A 25,531-nucleotide genomic window follows, 5' to 3' on the forward strand; every position below is an offset into this window, starting at 1 on the left:
TGACTTTGCCAACTGCTTGACCCCTAGCTGCACAGGAAACTTCAGCAGGTAGAACTTGGCCAGCCTCAGGAGCAGACACACCCTGAGCTCCTTAGGATAGAACAGAAAGGCTTGCACAAACAGGGCTTGCACAATAGAGGATGAGAAAGCAGCCAGGGAAAATAATCCTTCACATCCATTAACCCTCACCTTGACACATCAGCCCTTTTGAGTTGTGGATTGAAGACAACTACCATATTAATAGCTGCTACTTATTGGACAACTCCTGTATCTCATTCCATTTATTACAATAGCTCGTATTGTTTTGTTGTGTGCCAGGTACTTTACCTAAATAATAATAATTATCATTATATATATATATATATATATATATGTATATATATATATATTTTTTTTTTGAGACAGTCTCACTTTATTGCCCAGGCTGGAGTGCGGTGACGTGGTTTCAGCTCACTGTAACTTCTAACTCCCAGCTCAAGCGATTCTCCCGCCTCAGCCTCCCAAGTAGCTGGGATTACAGGCACCCGCCACCAAACCCAGTTAGTTTTTGTGTTTTTGGTAGAGATATGGTTTCACCATATTGACCAGGCTGGTCTCAAACTCCTGACCTCAACTGATCTGCCTGCTTCAGCCTCCCAAAGTGATGGGAATACAGGCGTGAGCCATTGCACCAGCCCAAATTTATCTCAGAAGCCTTGCTAAGTAGACATTAAATATTACCTACTATTTTATAGACAAAGAAACCAAGATGACTAGAGGTTACAAAATGATGAACAGTAGGAGGGAAGGGGAATTTGCCCCGGGTCTGTCTCTATTTCTATGCACTACCATGTGGGATGGGAGATGAAACAGGAGAAGGACAATATTTTTCCCGCCTTCGGTAGTTGGACAGGACAGGTCTGGCCACTGGAAATGGAAATGGAACATGAAGCTTGAATGCCTCTTCAAGCTTTTTGAAGGCAGGGAATTATGTTATTTTGTATTTACCTGGTATACCATCAGCACGTAACTTATACTTGGCCTAGAGTAGGAGCTCGTTAATGTTTGTAGAATGAATGAGTAAATGAGTCCTGGTGTCTCTTTCTTTTAGTAAAACAGGAAAAGACTGAGGGGGCACTGACTTGATTATGTCCTCTCTTTAAGTTGCTTCCTGGAACTTTTAGAAGTCATATGAACTCTTATGGGCATCTACCCTACCTTTTAATACAATGGAGTAGAAGTTCACCCAGTTTCATGGTAAATTTTATAGGATTGCTTTACCTAATGCCGCAATAGGGGTCTAAAACAGTTAATGCGTGTTTCAAAAATTTGTCTCTACTGGACTTCTGGGGGGTAGCTTGAAGCAGGGAAAAAAATCTGATTTCACAAACTTATTTTAGGGTTACTTAACCAGGCAATAATAAGTGCTGGCTGCTGAGAAAGTTAAGCAGAGACCTTTAAAAGGCAAGTCTTTAAAGTGGGGATGGAGGGCAAGGAAGGAAAAATTGGGCACAAAGGTCAAAAGTTGGAGCTTTGCCTATTCTATTCCCTGGCCAGTAGGCAGGCCCTGAACTCAATTCCCTTTTGCTTGCTCTCTGGGGCAAGGCTGAGTTAGCGAGCTATAAATTCCACTAGTCTAAGTGTGAGGAATGTGGAGATGAATGTGGGGAAGTCTTCGTTCCAGAGGAAAGGGCACAACAGCAGGCCAGCTGGAGATGGAAGACAGAACATATCCCAAGTGTGAGCCAACAGAGATTTCAAATTAGAATCTGGGCTCAACCTGCATCTGGGTTTTAAGTACTCTGTGATTGTAAGTGGATAGGGCTGTCAAGTAGTTGGAAAAAAGTGTATTGAGACCTGAGGTGACATGGAGTTTATTTGCCAAGAAAAATTAGTAGCATATTTATCTGATCATTTGTGTCAATATGTCTTCTTGGCAAGGAGAAGCATTTGTGCAGGAACTAGTGAAAGAGGAAGGTTAAAAGGAGGAGAGCCCCATGAGGTGAGCAGGAAGTCAAGTGGTACCCAGAGAAGCCCAGCTGGCTTTCCATCAAAGGCAACTTGATGGAGATGGCGAACCTAAATGACTGGCCACATTTCCCATGTGTTGTGGGTGACACCCTCTCCTAGAACCCAGCAGCTGGGATCCAGGCCTGGAGCTTACTTTGGAACTTGCTGTGGAGGATCATTTTTATTGGGAAGTGTGGTTTGGAAGGTAAAACTGTTGAAGACCATCTATCTTTGAAGATCAGGGTTTGCTGGCACTCACTGAGGATTTCTGGATTCTTGGAAATCTAACAACTGCCTCTCTCCTCACCACAACTAAGTACAAACAATGAATATGTGGGAACTAAGAATTCAAGGATGAGGGCTCTCTTAAGGTTTGCTTTGAGTGCAAGGATTTAAAACTGCAGATAGAGACAGGAAACAGCCAAGGGGCCTCGATAAAACCCACCTCCAAGCCTAAAAAAGCCTGAAGGCTGAAAAACTGGACTGCTGGTCCCGGATGAAGTGTACCCTTTGCCAATTGATTCTCTCTGAATAATGCCCACCTGCAAACTGGGGGACTTGGGTGGAGGCAGGGAAAGTTCGTGCCATTTGCAGTGGGGAGGAGCCCGGCCTCTTCAGTTCCTGTATGGTGGCCTGGGAATCAATCTGTGAGGCAGGAGATCTGTTAGCAGGACTCCATCTCACTTTGCTTAGAGGTTCTCTTTCGGTTTTTTCCATGTCATTTTACCCAATAAACCCTGCCCTACTCACCCTACAATTGTGTCTGTGTGCCTAAATTTTCCTGGTCCTATGACAAGAACCCGGTGTTCTACAACACTGTGTCCTCTTAATGTGACTTCATTCAGTCATAGGGTACATGAATAGCTGAGAAGGTATTGCATTAATGGCCAGAAAGTAGGCATTTCAGGAAAATGCTCCTTTAATGTGTGAGGTTGGGCAAGCCATTTAACCTCTTTGTGTCTAATTTTCCTTACCTTTTAAATGGAGTTAATAGCATCTTGTCAAAGTAAAATAAAATGATAAGTGGCCAAGTGTTTTTAAGTATGCAAATTGAGTCAACCGTGTTACATGAAAAGGGTTTGGGACTCTGGGTTTAAATCCCAATTCTATGATTTACTACCTGTATAATCTTTTTTTTGGTTTTTTGAAACAGAGTCTCTCTCTGTTGCCTAGGCTGGAGTGCAGTGGCAGGATCTCAGCTCACTGCAACCTCCTCCTCCTAGGTTCAAGCGATTCTCCTGCCTCACCCTCCCAAGTAGCTGGGATTATAGACATGTGCAACCACGTCCTGCTAATTTTTGTATTTTTAGTAGAGATGGGGTTTCACCGTGTTGGCCACGCTGGTCTCCAACTCCTGACCTCAAGTGATCTGTCCACCTCAGCCTCCCTAAGTGCTGGGCTTACAGGTGTGAGCCACTGTGCCCAGTCTATAATCTTGGACATGTTTTCTAACTTGTCAGTGCTTCGATTTCCTGGTCTCTAAATACTTCTCTAAAACGTCGTAAAGATTAAAATAATCTTATGTAAATGACCTAGCTTATATATGGGGCTTCATAAATTCTACCGATTATGATAATGACTCTTATAAGCAAGAAATGCATGTTATGTGCTTGAACTAATACTTAAGCTGGTGCATGGTAAATGCTAATTATTATTGTTATCATCATTAATGTTTCTACGAGATATGAAAAACCATCTAGAGGCAAAATTCCTCTCACCTCTGAGAAATGATTGAATAAAACAGGAGTGAATCCAATGTATGCAAAGCAATCTGGGCTTCGTTGAATCTAGAACTTTTCCTGCCACCTCTGGAAATCCTGTTTCACAAGAGGTTTTTTTTTTTTTTTAATTCAAATGGGAACTGTGAAGAGAATAAAACCACAAATAATATTTAATGCATAGGCAAAATCCAAACTGAGGATAAGCTCTGGACATGATTCCTCAGCAATAGCTCAATAGCAACCACAGCCCCACCAGAATAGTGTTCTGCCAGAAACCTCAGGGCTGGGGTGGTGTCCTTCCACCAGCTCACCACAAGACATTGTACCAAAGCAGTACAAGGAGCCCACATTTTAAAAATTACAGGATAAAGAAGCGGAAGTCCAAAATACTCATAGACAGAATGTATAATAATCTCATCATAATATCCATAACTGCTAAAAGAGAACTAAGTTTACTGGATGGTTTATCTAGTAAAAACTTATGATAGGAGGTCAGGCATGGTGGCTCACACCTGCAATCCCAGCACTTTGGGAGGCCAAGGCGGGTGGATCACCTGAAGTCAGGACTTCGAGACCAGCTTGGCCAACATGGTGAAACCCTGTCTCTACTAAAAAAATAAAAAATTAGCCGGATGTGGTGGCACGTGCCTGTAGTCCCAGCTACTTGGGAGGCTGAGGCAAGAGAATCACTTGAACCTAGGAGGCAGAGGTTGCAGTGAGCCGAGATTGCGCCACTGCACTCCAGCCTGGGGGACACAGTGAGATTCCATTTCAAAACAACAACAACAACAACAAAAAACGTACAACAGGGTAACAAGATGGGTATAGGCTTCTTAGAAAACTAATATAATACCTGGATATTTATTTTTCTAACCCAAGGATATAATGGTTACATCTAAATTATTTTCTTCCCATTACATCTTTTTGGACAAAGTTCTATTTTTCTGTTTAATGAGGTCCTGAAAATTTAAATGAAAAGTATATTATATAAAAATCAAGCAATAACTTCACATGTTATGTGAGGAATTTTATCCCCAAGAGCTAAAAATAATATAAATTCCCTGTGATATATTATAAATATTTTAATCTTGAATTAAAAATAGAAACCTGAGTCGTCTACAATATATATGTGATTATTAAAAATGTTCAAAAGACAAACATTGAATACAGACAATGAAATTGCTTATCTAAAGTAATTTCTGACCTCAAATTCTGGCTGTTAGCCAACTTATGTGACATTTTGTTGACATAAGACATTGATTTAGTGTTAGGAAAGAGGACTTTCTGATGGTGATTTTTCACTGGCTTGGGCAGGGTATTTTGCAGGGGAATGAGTGGACTGATTGATAAATTATGATGCTAACTGAGATGGCTTATCGGCCTTTCACCAAATTTCTTTCTTGGATCAAGATGATGGAATGATGATGCAAGTTAATCTTGCTTTTCCCACCCCCCAAAGCCCTTAAGTTTACATAAATGATTATTTTTAAAAGATTTAAAAATTTTAAAATTAAAATTTTTGTTAAAGATTTGCAGACTTAGCAAAAATAAAAATAAAACAATACCGGACACACTCAGTTAAATTTGAATTTCAGATGAACAATAATTGTTTTAGTATAATCATGTCCCAAATGCATTATTTTGGACATGCTGTATTTTATCTGGCAACCATAAAAATAATAAATTCATAACACTGTATCATCAGTGGATTATAATTATGTAGAATTTTGCGACTGGATTAGATTGAGTTTGTCCTGCAATTCTACTTCTAGGAATTTACGAAAAAAAGATAAATGTGCATAAACACATCTGTGTAAGAATGTTCACAGAAGCTTTACTTGTAATAGTCAAAAATCTAGAAACAATCAAATGTTTATCAGCATTAATATTTATGAACAATTTGCCTTTTTAACAAGCTCCAGGGTGCTGCTGATGCCTCTAGTTCAGGCATTATAGTTAGAGAACTTAGAGAACTACTGTTCCATAGCTCAGAGTCAGGGTGACTACAAGTCCAAAGCAGGAGGGGGTCCTGAGACAAGTGTCAGGATAATTAATTGCAGACCTGAATCCAGAATAGCAAAGCCCATCATGTCCCGGATCCCCCATTACCACCACCACTGAGTAGCCAGCAGCAGCAGCCCTGGGCCCTGGGTTAAAACCTCAAGAGACTACCCCTCCAAATAATCTAAACTTCCTATTTGGGAGGAATAATGTATGAGGATAGAGGGCTGAGAAAGACAAATAGACACTTCCAAAATAGACCCAGGAGAAATAAAAAATATGTCATCTTTGCTTAGGAAAAAAATTTACTTAAGTCTTCCCATGCCAAAGAAAAAGCCTACTTATTCTAGTAATGAGGTAGGGAAGGCAAAGGGTCTTCAGCCTGCTTGTCTGCCCTATGCCCATGCTCTCTAAAGTGACATCTTTTGATCAAGCTCCATCCATGTACATGCAGCCACAGCCACCCTTTCTTTTAGGGGAGAGACCTGTTGGGAAAAACAAGTCTGAGCAGCTGCAGAGGAAGCTCATGCCAGATACCTAAAATCCAACAGACAGCTAGTGATCACCCGACAGACATCAAGATTAAGAAGGAGAAAGAACAAACTGACCAGAGGAAGCAGAGATATCTCAGAGAGCAGAGAACATGCAAGAAATACCAGTTTGTGTGCTAGGAGATATGTGAGAGGCTATCACATTCATAAAACAAAAATAGGCACAATCATAGCCTAAGACTGCTAAAGAAATGTAATAGAAACTAAACATGACTGAGGACAGTTTCTCTCTTGTTTTATCTATAAATAATCATGGCAAGATGCAATAAAATATGCACAAAAACTGCTGAACAGAAAAAGATGTGGCCCTGCCGAAGTAGAGCTGTGGGCTGGCAGGTGGTGCAGCCATGGGATACCTCAAATTGCTCATTAAACTGCAAGAGTATGAAATTCCAGATTTGGTGTGGGAAAGGCATTTTAGGGGTGGCATGTGTAATGTGTGAAAATCAGGCTGTATAAAAGTGGACTATGTGAAAGTTAAGAACCATCTGTGTCCACATTCCACTTGGCTTTCCCCAGAGCTTAGTAATATAAATCTGTCAGCTTAAACTCAGGGTCACCATTACAATAACTGTATCTATATACCACTTCACTTCTTATGGTTTACAAAACACTTTTATTGATTATTGTATTTAATCTTTATCTTGGAAGGTAGTTAATATTTCATTGTTTTACCCTTGAGGGAATAGAGGCAGCCAGCAATTTTTATCAATAACCTTCCAGGAAATATAGAGACTGGTCAGAAAGTCGTTTTTGTAAACTGCTTCCCAAAGAATGATCTGCAAATTATTGATTCCATAAGACAGTAGTTCTCAAACTTCAGTGTGCATCAGAATTGCCTGAGGACTTGTACACACACACACACACACACACACACACACACACACACATTGCTGTCTCTCCTCCCTCGCCGGTTTCTGGATTCAGTAGGAGCCTGAGAATTCGCATTTTACCAAATTCCTAAGTGATGCTGGTGCTGCTGCTGCTGATCTAGGATCAACATTTCATGAACCACCATCATAAGATGCTAACTGAAGAAAGGGCTCCATGGTTAAATTGAGGCATATTTGTTGTATAATGGCATACAAATAGCACTAGCTCTGAAAGGGGAAGAGTAGGAAAAATGAAAATAGTTATACTAGAATAACAGGATTATGAATGATTTTTACTTGAAAAATCTTTTTATATGCCATGAGTTTATCTTTTAAACTAGAATGATGAGGGAGGATAAAATATACTGACAAATAACTAAAATAAAAGATAATGCACAAAACTTAACAGAAAATTATTGATAATCTGGGAAAATGTTTATGATGTACAATATAATCTAACCATAGATATTAAAACAAATGTGTCTTTTTCCATGAGAGAGAGGAAACTAGAAGGAACTGCTCCAAAATGTAGGCAGTGATTATCTTTGGACTTTTGGGTTTATGCATAATTTTAGTTTCTAGGAAAATACACCTGTAATTTTTTAAAAAAAGATGCTTAGAGTCTGTAGGAATTCCAGTTTTTAAAAGGAAAAGAAAATCTCAGTTTTTTAAAGCCCACTTTTAAAATTCCACCCCTTTTGTTTAAGCAATCTCTCAGACACAATTACACATTTCTTGTAACATAATTCGTATAAAAGGCAATTTGGGGCTATTTACCAGTGCAAAAAAGGATTATACCATTAAATCAACTAGTGTCAAATTACCACATTTCATCACATAGAGACTATAATTAAGGCAAGTCTAAACTAGACTAATCTCTTTTTTCCTGCTTCCCACAATAATCTAGTTTTGTCTACTTCCCTAGTACTTTGTGTGTGTGTGTGGGTGAGACAGAGTCTCACTCTGTTGCCTAGGCTGGAGTGCAGTGGCACGATCATGGCTCACTGCAACCTCCGCCTCTCCACCTCCTGGATTCAAGCTATTCTCCTGCCTCAGCCTCCCAAATAGCTGGAATTAGAGGTGTGCACCATTACGCCCGGCTAATTTTTGTATTTTTAGTAGAGGCAGGGTTTCACCATATTGGCCAGGCTGGTCTCGAACTCCTGTCCTCAAGTGATTGACCTGCTTAAGCCTCCCAAAGTTCAAGGATTACAGGCGTAAGCTATCGCACCCAGCCTTCCCTAATACTTTTATGTATTTTGCCCAACTGTGTTTGAAAACTGCCTCAAAGTAACAGGCCAATCTCTGATATTTATACATAACAATGAATGTTTTATGTATTTCAGAAAAAGAAAGTAAGTAAATCTGTATATGTTGTGGTTTGTTGATTGTGACAACTGCATGCTAGAATGGGTTCCCATGGCACAGGTTCATACTGTACAAGTTTCAGTGTAGAGAAAAACTATTCTTCTTAGAGAATTAATGAATCAATAGTTAAAACATTAGGTGAATTTTTCCAGACACACGATACAACTTTTTTGCAATAGGTAGCTTAAATCAGACTGAGGCTGATTAAAATGAACCCAAATGGTTGTTTCTATAATAATTTCATGAAAATACCCCTTCAAAAATTCAGTTAAGGTCAGGCCTGGTGGTTCATGCCTGTAATCCCAGCACTTTGGGAGGCCGAGGTGGGCAGATCACTTGAGGTCAAGAGTTTGAGACCAGCCTGGCCAACATAGTGAAACCCTGTCTTTACTAAAAATACAAAAATTAGCCAGGCATGGTGGCGGGTGCCTATAATCGCAGTTACTCAGGAGGCTGAGGCAGGATAATTGCTGGAGCCTGGGAGGCAGAGGTTGTAGTGAGCCCAGATCAAGCCGCTGCACTCCAGCCTGGGTGACAGAGCAAGATTCCATCTCAAAAAAAAAAAAAAAAAAAAAAGGTTAGGCACAGTGACTCACACCTGTAATCCCAGCATTTTGGGAGGCCAGTGTGGGTGGATCACAAGGTGAGGAGTTCAAGACCAGACTGGCCAACATGGTGAAACCCCGTCTCTACTAAAAAGATAAAAATTAGCTGGGTGTGGTGGTGCATGCCTGTAATCCTAGCTACTTAGGAGGCTGAAGCAGGAGAATTGCTTGAACCCGGGAGGTAGAGGTTGCAGTGAGCTGAGATTGCACCACTGCACTCCAGCCTGGACAACAGAGTGACACTGTGTCTCAGAAAAAAAAAAAAAAAAAAAAAAAGAAATGTAATAGAAACCAAACATGGCTGAGGATAGTTTCTCTCTTGCTTTTCTTTATAAATTACCATGGCAAGGTGCAATAAAACATCCACATCTTTCCCAGTCATCTTTAAAAACCTCTTTAAACACTACTATAGCAGATCAGTGATAGTTGAGAGTGTTTCATAGCATCCAATTCTAGAAGGATTTTAAAGTTTACTAAATTAAAATGAATTCTTGCTCCAGGAAATCTGCAGTAAGGAGACATTTCTTTTCTTCCTTTTTTATCCTACTGTTTCCAGCCTTTAGTACATTTAACATTCCACTGCAAGCAAGTGAGGAAATAGACAAATGAGAGTATTCCCTCTTAGGGACGTATGGTAGCAAGGATGCCCTTGGCTACAAGTGAAAGAAAAGGCCACTCAGATGTAAATGAAGAGGAAATTTCATATCTCCCAAGAAGCACAAAGTGAGGATGAGTTCTAGATGCATCAGGATTAGAAGCTTCTATCAAGGAACCAGCTCTTTTCTTTATTTGTAACTATCTTTCTCCATCCTCAGGCTGGTAGCAAAATAGCTGTTGTCATGCCAGGAGGCTCTCCCAGACTATATCCCCGTGGAACAGTCCAGAGAAACAATGGGAAAACTGTGACCATCGGGCAAATCTGGAGCACTACCTGATTTTTTAAGTAGGTTTTACTGAAACACATCCATGTGCATTTCTTTTCAAATCATTTGTGGCTGCTTTCACATTATAGCAGCAGATTTGAGTAGTTGCAGCAGATAATTTGAATAATTCTCACAAAGCCAGGCCGAGACAAAGAAGCAGCCAATCACTGCTGTTCATTCTTCACATTATCCTTTCCTATTTCTAATGGCCCATCTATCTGTCCATCCACCAATTTACATGAAGAGAAAATATTCTCCTTAGAGAACTAGTGAATCAGTAGTTCAAACATTAGGTGAATTTTAAAAACATTTTCCAGACACACAATATAATTTTTTTGCAATAGGTAGCTTAATCATGATGAGGCTGATTAAAATGGCCCCAAATGATTATTATTTCTATAATATGTTCACGAAAATGCCCCTTGAAAAATTCAGTTTATAATGTATATGTTGGCATATACATTAGTATTTAAATATATATTAGTATATAAGTAGCAGGGAGGTAGACAAAACTAGATTATTGTGGGAAGCAGAAAAAAAAGATTAGTCTAGTTTAGACTTGCCATAATTATAGCCAATATGTGATGAAATGTGGTAATATGACATTAGTTGATTTAATGGTATAATGCTTTTTACATTAGTAAATACATATACATAAATACATTTATCTTCACATCTGAAGTCAGACTTAGGCAGGCGTAAGAAACCTTGGGAAGCCACCCAGAAAAGGAATGTAGAAGGAGACTTCCATTGGTAGCTACTAGAGAGAGTGTGTATTTCCAGTTTGCTTGACGGTCACCTCTGACCTTTTCATTCTCAGGCTCCTGCTAAACTAGATACTAATTCTAGTCCTTCCCTTTCCTAGTCTTTCTGAGGTCTTAGAATTCTTAGAAATTAGGCTGGCCATGGTGGCTCAGTCCTGTAATCCCAGGACTATGGACGGCCAAGGCAGGTGGCTCACTTAAGGTCAGGAGTTCCAGACCAGCCTGGCCAACATGGTGAAACTCCATCTTTGCTAAAAATACAAAAATTGGCTGGGCACAGTGCCTCATGCCTGTAATCCCAGCACTTCTGGAGGCTGAAGCAAGTTGATCACAAGGTCAGGAGTTCGAGACCAGGCTGGCCAACGTGATGAAACCCCATCTTTACTAAAAATACAAAAATTAGCTGGTCATGGTGGTGGGCACCTGTAACCCCAGCTACTCAGGTGGCTGAAACAGGAGAATGGCTTGAACCTGGAAGCAGAGATTGCAGTAAGCTGAGATCGTGCCACTGCACTCCAGCCTGGTGACAGAGTGAGACTCCGTCTCAAGGAAAAAAAAAAAAGAAACTTAAAATTAGAGTGAAACTAGAGATAACCCTGAAAAAAATATACCAGCTAGGGGACTTAGTCTTTTTTCTTTTTTTGAGGCAGACTCTTACTCTGTTGTCAGGCTGGAGTGCAGTGGCGCAATCTCCGCTTACTGCAAAACTCCACCTCCCAGGTTCAAGTGGTTCTCCTGTCTTAGCCTCCCGAGTAGCTGGGGCTACAAGCGTGTGCCACCATGCCCAGCTAATTTTTGTATTTTTAGTAGAGACAGGGTTTCACCAGGTTGGCCAGGATGGTCTCGATCTGTTGACCTCGTGATCTGCCCACGTCAGCCTCCTAAAGTGCTGGGATTACATGAGCCACCTCGCCTGGCCCAGCTGGGGTACTTGTTCTTTTTTTTTTTTAGATGGAGTTTTGCTCTTGTTGCCCAGGCTGGAGTACAATGGCATGATCTCCACCTCCTTGGGTTCAAGCGATTCTCCTGCCTCAGCCTCCCGAGTAGTTGAGATTACAGGCATCCACCACCGCACCTGGCTAATTTTGTATTTTAGTAGAGATGGGGGTTTCTCCGTGTTGTTCAGGCTGGTCTCGAACTTCTGACCTCAGGTGATCCACCAGCCTCAACCACCCAAAGTGCTAGGATTATAGGCATGAGCCACCATGCCTGGCTGGGACTTACTTCTTAAAAGGAGCTTGTGCAAAATGTTAATACTTACCATAATGGGAATGGTACCAATTTTCTGTGAAACAAGATGTGAAGAGAACCATCATTTATTGAGCATCTGCTATATGCCATGTGATTTGTATATTAATTTCATTGAATATTCACAATAAGCCTGTGATATATTGAAATTCTTTGGTGATAGATCTGGCTAGAAAATGCAGAAAATCTGAGTACAGTGGATTAAAATTTATGGGATTAGTAGTCCACTAGGTGGTGCCGACACTGATGCAGCTTCTCAGTGATGATACTGAAAAACTAATCTCTATCTGCATTAGTATCCTTAGCAAGTTAACATGTAGCTTTATGCAGTTATGGGCTCATAATCGCAAGATGGCTACAGTAGCTCCAGATATCACATCCACATTCAAGGTAGAATTGAGGGAGGCCTGGCGCAGTGGCCCACACTTGTAATCCCAGCACTTTGGGAGGCTGAGGCAGGTGGATCACATTAGGCCAGGAATTTGAGACCAGCCTGGCCAATATGGCAAAACCCTGTCTCCACTAAAAATACAAAAATTAGCCAGGTATGGCCTGGTGCGGTGGCTCACGCCTGTAATTCCAGCACTGTGGGAGGCCGAGGTGGGTGGATCACAAGATCAGAAGTTTGACCATCCTGGCCAATATGGTGAAACCCCATCTCTACTAAAAATACAAAAATTGGCCAGGTGAGGTGGCTAACGCCTGTAATCCCAGCACTTTGGGAAGCCAAGGTGAGCAAATCATGAAGTAAGGAGTTTGAGACCAGCCTGGCCAATATGGTGACACCCCGTCTCTATGAAAAATACAAAAATTAACCAGGCGTGGTGGCGTGCACCTGTAGTCCCAGCTACTCAGGAGGCTGAGGCAGAAGAATCGCTTGAACCTGGGAGGCAGAGGTTGCAGTAAGTGGAGATTGCACCACTGCACTCCAGCCAGGGCAACAGAGCAAAAACAAAACAAAACAAAAAATTTGCTAAGTGAGGTGGCGCACATCTGTAATCCCAGCTACTCAGGAGGTGAGGCACAAGAATTGCCTGAGGCATGAGAATTGCTTGTACCCAGGAGGCGGAGGTTGCAGTGAGCTGAGATTGCACCACTGCCCTGCTGCCTGAGTGACAGAGCAAGACTCTGTCTAAAAAAAAAAAAAAAGGTAGAATTGAGGGAGAAGGATAAGGTCACACATAGTCTTCCTTTGGTTAGGAATGAAAAATTTTCCCAGAAACCCCATCATCAGACTTGTACTTAGGTATTATAGACAACAGATGGGTCACATAGATACCCTTAGTTGGAAAGGAGTCAGAGAAAGTAAGGGATAGAATTGTCAGCACTGTGTTAGATTAGGGGTGGGCAAACAATATCAAATCTAGACCACTGCCTGTTTTTGTAAGTAAAGTTGTCTTGCACCATATCTATACCCATGCGTTTACACATTGTCAATGGTAGTATTCACACTACAATGGCAAAGTTGTAACAGAGACTGAATGGCCCGTGAAGTTTAAAATATTTACTATTTGGCTTTTTTCAGGAAGATTTGCTGATCCTGGCCTTAAACCACTTGTGAGCCATCATCTAGGCTAGGCACTTTCCTCCCCCAAATAAAACTGGGAGAGCTTCTGATAGCAAAATGAGGGGACAGTGTCACTGAGTAGGTCACTGACATTGTCTGCCATATGTAGCTGTTGTTTCCTCTGCTTCGGATGAGGAGGATCAGAAAAGTTAAGTAACTTGCCCAAGGACACAGGTTGAATGAGGACAGTCCTAAGTTCAAGTTCAGATTCAAAGTTGACTTCATGTCCTTTTGACCATATCATAATTTTATGAGCTTTGCCATCTGTGAAGGAGCTATAAGACAGCCATCTATAATTCAGTGCAGCCCTTAAATGAATTGTACAAAAGGACAGAAAGCTAATGAGTCTATCTACATAGGTTCACAAGACAATTATTTACTTCTTTTTTTTTTTTGAGATGGAGTCTCGCTCTGTCACCCAGGCTGGAGTCTGTGGCATGATCTCAGCTCACTGCAACTTCCGCCTCCCGTGTTCAAGCAGTTCTCCTGCCTCAGCCTCCCGAGTAGCTGGGACTACAGGTTCACGCCACCATGCCTGGCTAATTTTTGTATTTTCGGTTAGAGGCGGGTTTCACCGTATTGGCCAGGCTAGTCTTGAACTCCTGACATCGTGATCCACCCTCCTCGGCCTCCCAAAGTGCTGAGACTACAGGCGTAAGCCACCGCACCCAGCCAGTATTTACTTTTAAACTGCATTTCAATGTTCGACTTGTGAGTCAAACGCTGTAAAATATTGAAGATATTTCTTTCTGAGCCAAGTATGAATGACCATGGCCCATGACACAGCCCTCAGGAGGTTCTGAAAATATGTGCCCCACGTTGTCAGGGCACAGTTTCATTTTACACGTTTTAGGGAGGCATGAGACATCTATCAGATACATTTAAGAAATGCATTGGTTTGGTTCAGAAAGGTGAGATAACTCAAACTGGGTTGGTGGGGGGTGGGGGTGGGGAAGATGTGGGGACTTGCAGGCTCTAAGTAAATTTAAACATTTTCTGATTGACAATTGGTTGAGTTTACCTAAAGACCTGGGATTATAGAAAGAAATTGTTCTGGTTAAAAACAAAAGATTATGGAGACCAAGGTTCTTCTGAAGTCTTATAGTGGCTGCCCTTAGAGATGACAGATGACAAATGTTTCCTATTCAGATCCTCAAAGGTGCTAGACTTTTAGTTAATCTCTTTAGGATTGGGAGGTCTTGGAAGAAAAAGATCTGGCTATGTTAATAGAGATTCTTTATAGATGCAAATTCCCCCCTCCCCCCCCCACCCCCCGCCCCGTGTTTCCCAGGGCTATTTCAAGATAAGGCAAAGAAACATGTTTTGGGGTAAAATATTTTTATTTCCTTACTTGTCTAGTAATGTTATGCCAGAGTCAGGTTGGAAAGCAAGTCACAATATGCAGGGTTAAATAAAACCCATCTGATAAGAATTTATGATTTGTAGGGCATGACTCCCCAGACCCCTTAGATAGGAATTTGGGTAAAATTAAAAAATCAGAGTTTAGTCCTCTGTTTCCCATTTGGTTCTCTTTTTGTTACATATAAACACAGGCTATATGTAAACCTGAGCTACTTTAGAATAGTTTTGTGTGGTTTTTTTTTTTTTTTGGAGATGGAGCCTTTCTCTGTCACCCAGGCTGGAATGCAGTGGCACAATCTCAGCTTACTGCAACCTCTGCCTCCCGGGTTCAAGCAATTCTCCTGCCTCAGCATCCCAAGTAACTGTGACTATAGACCACCACGCCTGACTAACTTTTTGTATTTTTAGTAGAGACAGGGGTTTTACCATCTTGGCCAGTCTGGTCTTGAACTCCTGACCTCGTGATCTGTCCGCTTCCGTCTCCCAAAGTGCTGGGATTATAGGTGTGAGCCACCACGCCCCTCCTAGAATAGGTTTTTAAAAAATTCTTTTTCTCCCCAGTACTTCACATATACCTAACACACAGGGCTCAAGAAAAGTTTGTTATACCCCATACTTCACTATTGTCTCATATCAAGTAAATATATAACATTCATAATTTCATATATTATCTTCCCAATGAGGCTATGAATTACATCTGTGGATACCTACTCTGCACTTAATATATGTAAAATGAATAAATGACGACTCCATCCCTCACAATTGGCCCCTTAGAACTGAAAATGATGGCAGTTGCAGTGTTTAAGGACAACATGAGTGGTCAGCCACCTTTGGCCTGCCTGGTCAGTCTCATGTGTGTGTGATGGCAGCAGCATCTATATGCAGCTCAGGCCTGAACACTGGGCTGTCTCTGTCCCTTCATTTCCTCTGCAACCTTGAAACAGCAGCAAGGTGGTAAGAGAGCTAAGAACAGCATGGTCAACACAAAGGAAAAGGGCAAAATTTTGAGAGAAGGAAGAGGAAAGCTTTAGAATATTCATTCTTCTTTTTCGTCTCTCCATGCTCCATAACTCAATCCAAGGGGATCTGGAGGAAACCACTTCCCCTCTTCCTGCCTTCCATTTCAAGTTTCTGAAGCTTCTTCAAATTTGTTCTGTATCTCTCTTGCCTGCAGGTCTTAGCCATTCCTGGAAGAATCTTCTTTTCCACTCTGCTGCACCACTGTCAAGGTAACTTTTCTTCTAAGGTTTTACTTTAGAGTTAACATCCTCCAAAAAGCCTTCCGGAGGTGCCCCCTGATACCACAGCCATGGCATCCTGTACACTGGCCCTAATTGTCTGTCTGCTGTATGAATCTATAAGCAAAACCTATAAGAAGCCACATCTGGCTATTCTATGTACTAAAAAAATAACTGGCAAGTGAAAGGATGAGGAAGAGGAGAAAAAATTCAGAAGGCTCCTACCCCTTCCAGTGGGTCCTACCCCTTCCAATGGGTCCTGTTAGGGATTTCCTACCTGCTTGTGATTCTGTATGCCCTAGAGGGTTTTATTTACTCCTCAGACCTTGGAAACTGTTAAGCAGAGTCTCTGTTTGGAGATCTTATCTGTGCGCTTCTCCACGGGTGTTGTTTCCCTCTATCTCCCCAGCCGTGCATTCCTCAGCTCTTTAAGTGGTGGAGCCTGTCTGCCTGGATAGAGTGCAAAAGCTACAGTGTAATCTTGCTTTCTTTCAGGGCCACTGACCAGAGGAAACAAAAACTGGACTGATTGGGCTCTTCTGATACAGACCAGCTAGTGGCCCTGTAGTTTCCTTCTGTGTTTAAAATTCCTTATCTGACATTGCTAGCAGATCAGCAGGCCCACAGGTCAACTGAGGGCTTATCTCCGAGCTGGAGCTTCAAAGAGATACATGCACACTACTCACTCTCCTGGGTCAGATGGGCTGTGTCAGTGAGTTGGGAGTAATTTGGGATCAGTCAACTGAACACACATAAAACACCCCATTATTTTTTTTTTTCAAAAAGCAAAGTTTACTTTTTCCCATTATGAAAGTCACCAATGCTCGTTGTAGAAAATTTGGCAAATAACAGAAAGTAGAAAGAAAAAAATTCCTTAACAATTTAGTATGCTTGATATATTTCTGTTTAATCTTTTACTATGTTATTTAATAGTTGTGATTATATACTTTTTGTAATAAATGTATATTTGTGTTGTGGCTTTTTTAAAATTTAAAAACATAACAAATATTTCCCCAAATTTCTATATTGTTTGGGTAAACAGAATTTTAAAAGCTGCATAATTGTTTATATATAGCATACTTTATTTAACTGTTTCTCATTGTTACGTATTTAGGTGGTTTTCAATATTTTTCTTTCTTCTTTTTTTTTTTGGAAATGGAGTCTCGCTCTGTTGCCCAGACTGGAGTGCAGTGGTGCAGTCTCTGCTCACTATAACCTCCGCTTCCCAGGTTCAAGTGATTCTTCTGCCTCAGCCTCCCAAGTAGCTGGGATTATAGACGCCTGCCACCACGCCCAGCTAATTTTCTTGTATTTTTAGTAGAGACAGGGTTTCTCCATGTTGGCCAGGCTGGTCTCCAACTCCTGACCTCAGGTAATCCACCTACCTCAGCCTCTCAAAGTGTTGGAATTACAGGCATGAGCCACCACACCCAGCCAACCCCATCTTTTGTGCTGTCTAGCATGGTAAGAAGCAGTGGTATAGTGGTTAAGAGCAAGAGAGACAGCATCAGACACATCTAAGTCTGTGCACATCTCAGCTTTGCTACTTGGTAGCTGTCTGACCTTGGTCAAGTTACTTCCCTAAGATTCTCTTTTCATTTTCCTTTTTTTTTTTTGAGACTGAGTCTTGCTCTACCACCAGGCTAGAGTGCAGTGGTGTAATCTTAGCTTACTGTAACCTCTCCCTCCTGGGTTCAAGCGATTCTCCTCTCTCAGCCTTCCGAGTAGCTGGGACTACAGGTGCGCGATACTATGCCCTGCTAATATTTTGTATTTTTAGTAGAGACGGAGTTTCACCATGTTGGCCAGGATAGACTCAAACTCCTGACCTCATGATCTGCCTGCCTCGGTCTCCCAAAGTGCTGGGATTACAGGCTGGCTGCTTTTCATATTTCTTTTTATTTCTTTCTTTTTTAGAGACCGAGTCTCGCTGTATCACCAGGATGGAGTGCAGTGGCTCGATTTCAGGTCATTGCAACCTCTGCCTCCGGGGTTCAAGCGATTCTTCTGCCTCAGCCTCCTGAGTAGCTGGGACTACAGGTGCTTACCATCATGCCCAGCTAATTTTTTTTGTATTTTTAGTAGAGATGGAGTCTCACCATATTGGCCAGGCTGTTCTCCGACTCCTGACCTTGTGATCCGCCTGACTTGGCCTCCCAAAGTGCTGGGATTGCAGGTGTGAGCCACCACATTTGCCTTTCATATTTCTAAAATAAAATAGGAGTAGCAATAATAGTACCTGCAGCAGCTAGGCGCAGTGGCTCACGCCTGTAATCCCAGAACTTTGGGAGGCCAAGGTGGGCAGATCACCTGAGGTTGAGAGTTCGAGACTAGCCTACCTAACATGGACAAACCCTGTCTCTACTAAAAATACAAGAAAATTAGCTGGGCATGGTGGCACATGCCTGTAATCCCAGCTACTCGGGAGGCCGAGAATGGCTTGAACCCGGGAGGCAGATGTTGTGGTGAGCCGAGATTGTACCACTGCACTCCATTCAGCCTGGGAAACAAGAGCGAGACTCCGTCTCCAAAAAAAAAAAAGTACCTGCAACAATCCAAATATCCATTACTGATGGATGGACAAACAAAATATGATCATTTATGCAATGGAATATTATTCAATTATAAAAAGGAAGTATGATACATACTACAGTAGAGATAAACCTTGAAAACATTATGCTAAGTGAAAGAAGCCAGGCACCAAAGATCATATATTTTATTCCATTAGGTGAAATGTATAGAATAGGCAAATCTATAGAGACAGAAAGGCGATTACTGGTTGCTTAGGGCTTGGGGAGATGGGGAAAGTGAGGGATGGTGTCTAAAGAGTATGAAGTTTCTAGTTAAGTCTCGCATAGTTTACACTGATTGATGGTGCTAAAAGTTGTGTGCTTGCATCTTTGTTGCAAGGGAGACTGGGAATTGGAGTTCAATTTTTCTAAATGGAGAAATTTGCCACTTAAATATGGAAATTTCTCCTAACATAGAAATGTTAATTAAAAGACAATGGGCAGTCATGATGATAATCAGATGCTTACTATAAGGACAAAGCATAGACTCCTAGAAAACCCAAAATCATAGGAGTAAACAGGGGCAGAGGATCCAGAGAAGCATACAGAGAAGGAAAGGTAGTACAGATGGAAAGAATATCCCAAAAAAAAAAGAAGTCAGAAAGTGGGTTAGATAATTTCAAGGAGGGAGTTATCAAGAGTGTTAATATTATACATAGGTCAAATCAAATAATGGCTGAGAATTATCCATTGGCTTTAGCCATTAGGAGGTCATTCATATCTTTAGTGAAAGGAACTGTAATTTCAGTGGGTTAAAATGGAAACGATGACATAAATACTTATACAGTATCTCAAGACCTGGGAATCTAATCTCAACATGTAGTTGTTGTAATGAACATCATTTTCAATCCTTGTAAAGCCTTGTGAGGAAGGGACTATTATTACCCCCATTTTACAGATGAGCAAACAGGCTTTGAGATGAAAGGTCACATAGGAGCAACTCTGGGTCTCACAACCAAACTTGTCTGACATCAAAGTTAGAAAGAACTCAAGCACTAGATCACACTGACAATATTTTATAATAGCTGTGGGTTTTAGGACAGTCCCCAGAATCAGAGATTTCAGAATGGGAAGGGATTTGAACTCAGTTCCTTTGGTTCTACTTCAGTGGTTCTTTCTTAGATCTGTAAAGCCAGACTATGTCTCTACCCTTGTCTGCTTATTATATTATGTTTTTCTCTTTAGATCCATTTCCTCTCTCTGATTTCTTTTTCTTTTTTAATAGAGGCAGGGTCTCACTATGCTGCCTTGGCTGGTCTTGAACTCCTGAGCTTAAGTGATCCTCCCACCTTGGCCTTCCAAAGTACTGGGATTACAGGTATGAACCACTGTGCCCAGCCTTTTTTCTTTTTTCTCTGAGTAATCGCCCATTATCTCAACCTTGGTCCATTTGCTTTGGTAAGTGCTGTCTCCAGGGCTGGGCAAATCACTCAGACTTGTCCAGTTAGAACATGACATTCCTTTGGCCACTGTGATAAGTTTAGGGATAAGCTTGCAATCAAATTCAGGCCACTGCAGGTCTTATCCAAGACTTACATCATACTATTGTGGAAAAGAAGTTGTATTTTCTGTCATACTTAAATCAGAAATACATAGAGCTAGAGCTGTAGGAACCACCACATAGAGTGAAGGCTACACTTTGGAGAGCAGATCCAGAATGTGAATGGATTTGGGATCCCAATGACAATTCTTGAGCCTTTTGATCAACCCTCATTTAAAGCCAGACTTTTCATAATATAAGTCAACAATTTTTTTTAAAGGCGGGGTCTTGCTGTGTTGCCCAGGCTGGAGTGTAGTGGTATGATCACAGCTCACTGTAGTCTCAACTTCCTGGCCTCAAGTAATCCTTCCACATCAGCCTCCCAAGTAGCTGGAACTACACACACATGACGCCATGCTCAGCTGGGTTTTTTTTCGGTAGAGATAGGGTCTCACTGTGTTTCTCAGGCTGGTCTCAAACTCCTTACCTCAAGCAGTCCTCCTGCCCTGGCCTCCCAAAGTGCTAGGATTACAGGTATGAGTCACCATGCCTAGCCATGAATAATTTTTTAATTTGTTTGTTTAAGTCAGTTTGAATGGAGTTTTCTCTCACTTCATACCAAGAAAGATCCAATGCATGGCTTATTACTGCCTGCATGGTATTTTCTCCCCCAGCCGAATCTTAACTCCAATCCTGCCATATTTCTCTTCATGCTCTATCCCCACCAATGCCTAATGGTGTCTCGTATATAAGATGTGCTCAGTAAATGTCTGATGGAGTCAGTAGACTGAACGTGGATTGATTCTGCAACATTCCCTAAAAGTTGTTTTAGAAAAGCCTCCTGTCTGTAAGTTTGCTGCCTGCTGCTTTTGTCTCTTAATCATAATCTGTAGAAGAACTTTCAAATATTTGATCTTTCTATTTGTTTGAATCCACATTCAATGAATTTAGTGTAAATATGTACTTGGAATACTCACTACATGCTCCAGCAAAACAGACTGGAAGGTGCAGAGTGGATTGCTCTGTCAGTGGCACAACCTAGTAAAATGTTTACTTTGTTAAAAAAAAAACTTTTTTTCTATGGAGCATGATTTATTTCACACAAAGCTACTGACATTCTCTCCAATAAAAAAGGGGTAGAGAAATATGACATTTTTCTGTTTATTACTGAGAAAACATGGCCTCAATTCTGTATCAGAATGGCCATGAGCTCTTGCTACTGTGCACCTTTTAGGAACATTGCTCTTTGGGCTGGTCTCATTAAACCTGAAAGACTCAGACAGACAGAAATACTTCCAGAACTCATCGAAGAACCATGTGAAGTGATGTGTCATAGCTGTGAATGGCTGGAAAATCCTGATTTGCTAAAACAAAAAGAAATAAGGAAGCAAAAAATAACTACTGAGATGGGTATATCCCCTTGAAATCAGCAAGGAGAATCTTCTACCATATCTTGATGACAAAAAACACTGGAGGAAATGTAGTGAATTGATTATATTAATATTTCACTTCATCATAACTGTGATGACAGCTGACCTTTACCGAGTACTTATTATATACTCAGTATATTCATGTACTGTTCCAGTCATTTTACACACATCAATAATGGGTAGCAACAGTTATCCCATTTTACAGATAGGAAACTAGGGTACGACATACTTACTTAACTTGCTTGAGGTCACACATGTTGTAATGGAAGAACTAGGATTTATACAAGATAGTCTCGATTGAAGGCGTCTGTTCTTGGCCGGGTGCGGTGGCTCACACCTGTAACCCCAGCACTTTGGGAGGCCTAGGCAGGCAGATCACCTGAGGACGAGAGTTTGAGACCAGGCTGACCAACAAGGAGAAACCCCATCTCTACTAAAAATACAAAATTAACTGGTAATCCTAGCTATTCAGGAGGTAGGAGGCTGAGGCAGGAGAATCACTCGAACCTGGAAGGTGGAGGTTGCGGTGAGCTGAGGTCACGTCATTGCACTCCTGCCTGGGCAACAAGAGCGAAATTCCGACTCAAAAAAAAAAGCTTACAGGAATATAGGAATACAACCTTTGTAAAAAAAACAAAACCAAAACATTTTTTCTCTGGAGCATGATTCCTTTCACGCAAAGCTACTGACATCCTCTCAAATAAAAATCAAAAAAAGCTTGTAGGAATGTAGGAATACAACCTTTGGGAAAGTCATCTTGCAACACTATTAAAATTTAAATTACATGTACCTTTATTTTTATTTATTTTTTTGAGACAGAGTCTTGCTCTGTCACCTGGGCTGGAGTGCAATGGTGCGATCTCAGCTCACTGCAACCTCTGCCTCCCAGGTTCAAGCGATTCTCCTGCCTCAGCCTTTCGAGTAGCTGGGTTTACAGGCATGCACCACCATGTCTGGCTAATTTTTGTATTTTTAGTAGACACAAGGTTTCACCAGGTTGGCTAGACTGGTCTCGAACTCCTGACCTCAGGTGATTCGCCCACCTTGGCCTCCCAAAGTGCTGGGATTATAGGCATGAGCCACCAAGCCAAGCTACACATCCCTTTAACTCAACAATCCAGGAACATATTCTACAGAAGTAGTAGGTATATACTAAAGGAGGTACATACAAGACTGTTAATTGTGATATTGTTGACGGTAACTGGAAAATCCTGATGTCCATTAATAAAGGTTGAATTAGCAGCAACACAGTCATATTTGGCAGGTGTATTTTGAATGAATTGGATCTAGATCTATTGGCTGGAAATATATCCATGGTGTGCCATTAAATGAGGAAAGCAAATAGCAGGAACTATATGGAATGTGATTCACTTTTATCAAACAATAAATTATGTATATATATATATACACACACACACACACACACACACTCATAGGTGGTTTCATGAGAATTGAGTGGAATTAGGATACATTGGGCAGAGAGTATTTGAAAAAAGGTAAGAAAACAAAGACTAAAACAACACAGAACAATAGGCATGGCATAATGTCAAATGAAAGTGTCAAATATAAAATTCTATGTAGTGTTATTGCAAATATGTAGTAATTGAGAAATGCATTTGGGAAAAGCTGGCAATAACAAGAACAAATGTTAAATCAAACATTAATTTGGTTAAATAGTTACTGTGTGAGAAAACTTTTTCTTGGATTTTGCTTGTTTTTTAATATAGATTTTTGTAATAATGAACCATAAGTAAGGGAAGAAAGATTATAAGTCATTTTAGGAGATGACTAAGTCTGGGACTCACAGGTGAAATTACGGTGAAATTTTAAGGACTAGGCACATTGGTTCATACCTGCAGTCCCAGTGCTTTGAGAGGTGGGAAGATCGCTTGAGGCCAGGAGTTTGAGACCAGCCTGCATAACATGGTGAGTCCCCATCTCTACCAAAAAAAGAAAAAAATTAGCTGGGAGTGATGATGTGCACTTGTAATCCTATTTATATGGACACTGAGGTGTAGGTGGGTAGGTGGAGTAAGTGGGCACAAAAAAGGTAAGTGAGCCCAGGAGTTTGAGGTTACAGTGAGCTATGAGCATGCCACTGTACCCCAGCTGGGGAGACAGAGCAAGAACCTATCTCTAAATAGAAAAAAAAAATGCAATTAGGTACTGTGGTCAGTTTGTTGCAATGTGAACATGGGCTCTGTGAAGTGTTATGAAGGTAGCATTGCCAAACCTCATGGCTAGGAGTGCAAGAGGAAAAAGTTGAAGCAGCACTAAGCTGATACGAGACCGATTCCCACATTCCTAATTTGTGACTTGTTTGTCCTCATACCACAGCTGCCTTGAACATATATACTTATTTGGGTACCCATTAGCAACTTGAAAGCTTTGGAAACTACTTATCCCCATTACAAAATATTGGGCATCCATCCATCTAGCTGTTCAGCTAGCAACAGTTGTGTGCCTACCACGTGCCAAGCCATACACCAGGGGTCCTTCTATGGCAAAGCTGCTTCTATGACAGAAGATAAATATATTCTCTTTCTCTTCCTCCTCCCATAAACTTTATGCATAAGCATGCTCACTTACCCTGCTCACTATGCAAAACAGAAAGGAAATGGATTTTTTTTTTTTTTTTGAGATGGAGTTTTGCTCTTGTTGCCCAGACTGGAATGCAATGGCACAATCTTGGCTCACTGCAATCTCTGTGCCTCCCAGGATTCAAGCAATTAGCCCGCCTCAGCCTCCCAAGTAGTTGGGATTATGGGAATGTGCCACCATGCCCGGCTAATTTTGCATTTTTTTAAGGAGAGACGGGGTTTCTTCATGTTGGTCAGTCTGGTCTCTAACTCCTGACCTCAGGTGATCTGCCCGCCTTGGCCTCCCAAAGTGCTGGGATTACAGGTGTGAGCCACTGCGCCCAGCCAGATATTTTTTAACTTTTAAGTTCAGGGGTACATGTGCAGGTTTGTTATATAGGTAAACTTGGTCGTGGGTGTTGTACAAATTATTTCATCACCTAGGTATTAAGTCTAATACCCATTAGTTATTTTTCCCATCCTTTCCCTCTTCCCACCCTCCATCCTCCAATGGTCCCTAATGTGTGTTGTTCTCTGTGTGTCCATGTTTGCTCATCATTTAGCCCCCATTTGTAAGTGAGAACATATGGTATTTGTTTTTTCTGTTCCTGTGTTAATTTGCAAAGGATAATGGCCTCTAGCTCCATCTATGTCCCTGCAGGGGACATGATCTTATTCTTTTTATGGCTGCTTACTATTTCATGGTGTGTATGTACCACATAATGAAAATATGTAGCTGAGTGTGGTGGCTCACACATGTAATTCCAGCACTTTGGGCTGCCGGGGTGGGCAGATCACGAGGTCAGGAATTTGAGACCAGCCTGGCCAACATAGTGAAACCCTGTCTCTACTAAAAATACAAAAATTAGCCGGACGTGGTGGCTCATGCCTATGGTCCCAGCTACTCGGGAGGCTGAGGCAGGAGAATTGCTTGAACTTGGGAGGTGGAGGTTGTGGTGGGCTGAGATCATCCCACTGCACTCCAGCCTGGGTAACAGAGCGAGACTCCATCTAAAAAAAAAAAAAAAAAAAAAAAAAAGAGAAAATATGTATACCACATATACACCATGTACAAAGTATTCCATGATGTATATGTGCCATATTTTCATTATCCGATGTATCACTGATGGGCATTTAGGTTGATTCCATGTCTTTGCTATTGTGAAAAGTACTGCAGTGAACATACACGTGCATGTGTCTTTATAATAGAACAGTTGATATTCCTTTGGGTATATACCGAGTAATGAGATTGCTGGGTTGAAT

The 25,531-nt window shown here is 41.3% G+C and overlaps 1 protein-coding gene across 1 annotated transcript in view; it reads left to right on the forward strand.

Annotated features, from left to right (window-relative positions):
• The first annotated feature begins 16,171 nt into the window (after window positions 1-16,171).
• The window catches only part of TMEM135 (transmembrane protein 135), a 305,900-nt gene continuing 296,540 nt past the window's right edge, over window positions 16,172-25,531 (forward strand). The window contains exon 1 of the mRNA XM_064365385.1: window positions 16,172-16,200. The gene's annotated coding sequence lies outside the window, so the exon portion shown is untranslated. The remainder of the gene's footprint in view (window positions 16,201-25,531) is intronic.

Source organism: Aotus nancymaae, unplaced genomic scaffold (assembly GCF_030222135.1).
Source record: "Aotus nancymaae isolate 86718 unplaced genomic scaffold, 86718_ANA_hifiasm-v0.15.2.pri h1tg000059l, whole genome shotgun sequence".
Lineage (NCBI taxonomy): Eukaryota > Metazoa > Chordata > Mammalia > Primates > Aotidae > Aotus > Aotus nancymaae.